Below are 1,265 nucleotides of genomic sequence, written 5' to 3'. Positions count from 1 at the left end.
TGTAAACTGTATTTATTTGTTTTATCTGCGGCAAAGCCGCCTAATTTTTAATGTATAGTTTTCCTAAAAATATATAGTAAAATGTAAATCCATGCATAACTATAGGCTACTCAGCCACGTACCGTATTCTTACTTGGGTGCAGTCACAACATGCCTATCTCGTGTGACACACACCCCTGTTATCAGGGTACGTGTAACCCCGTTACACTCCCCCCTTAAGATTGAGAACATTTACAGTTCCAATCCATTATTGCATCAACGAGGCTTGCGTGTCCGCTAGCCACTGCAAATTGGTTCGTTGGAACAAAACGACTTCCGTGCTAAATGAGCCCTGTGTCAACGACACTGAAGTCACCAAGCCTCGCTGGTTCTTACAGCGCACACGGGCAGAGCCCAACTTCGTCTCCCGCATGCGGTGCAACGTCGGCCAGTGCGTCCGCGGCATCGAGGGATGTAAATCCTAGGCTCGATGAGCCCGAGCGTCGGGCTCCGCGCACGCTATCAGTGACGAGTGACCTTGTTGAGGATGTAAAGGTGGTCGACGACGAGTCTGACACTCCTTTCCCCGGGTGGGATGACGAGGAAGGCGAGCCGCGCCAGTGGCGTCTGCTCGCGCCTTGCGGATCCCATGTCGGTTTTCTAACCTCTCATCAACTGAGGGACGTGGTGTCATCGCCAATAACCTCGATGAGGCACAGAAGCGGCAGCTATAAGCTGCCCGCAAGGCGGCTCTGTGGCCGGTCATTGACCCTCGTGTGGAATATGGCTTCCGCCCGGCGGATCCCGCTGTGGAAGCAAAGGACGTGATAACTTGATCGTTATGCCGCCGCATCATCGGGCCCCCGGCCATTACGGAAGATGATCTTACCGAACGGAAAGCTCTTCGAGCTCGTTTCTTGGTTCCAAAAGAATTTTTGTTGGAAGCTTATTGCACTCGTCTGCGTGCTCAACGAGGTGGCCCTCGTGTACCCACAATACGGACAACACCTGTAGAGCTCGCCCCTGGCGAAAGCGATGACGAAGCATTCTTTGAGCGATGGGTGCAACGGCGCCGGAACCCTCACTGTATAACTTACAGTTGAGCCACAATGAAGTGGACGTGTGTGTGGAGCGACACCTCCGATTTGAGTTTTCCAAACTCAAGGCACGCCGTTGACATCCTTCGGATTGTCGCCCTGCGACGTATGTGTCAACCCTAACGCTCCCGCGAGCTCTTTGTCTGCGACCGCAAGAGCTCAGGGCCACTGCTTGAGCTCTGCCAATGA

The sequence above is a fragment of the Plasmopara halstedii genome (assembly GCF_900000015.1).
Source record: "Plasmopara halstedii genome assembly, contig: Scaffold_555, whole genome shotgun sequence".
Classification (NCBI taxonomy): Eukaryota; Oomycota; class Peronosporomycetes; order Peronosporales; family Peronosporaceae; genus Plasmopara; species Plasmopara halstedii.
Note: the sequence above shows the minus strand (reverse complement) of the source record.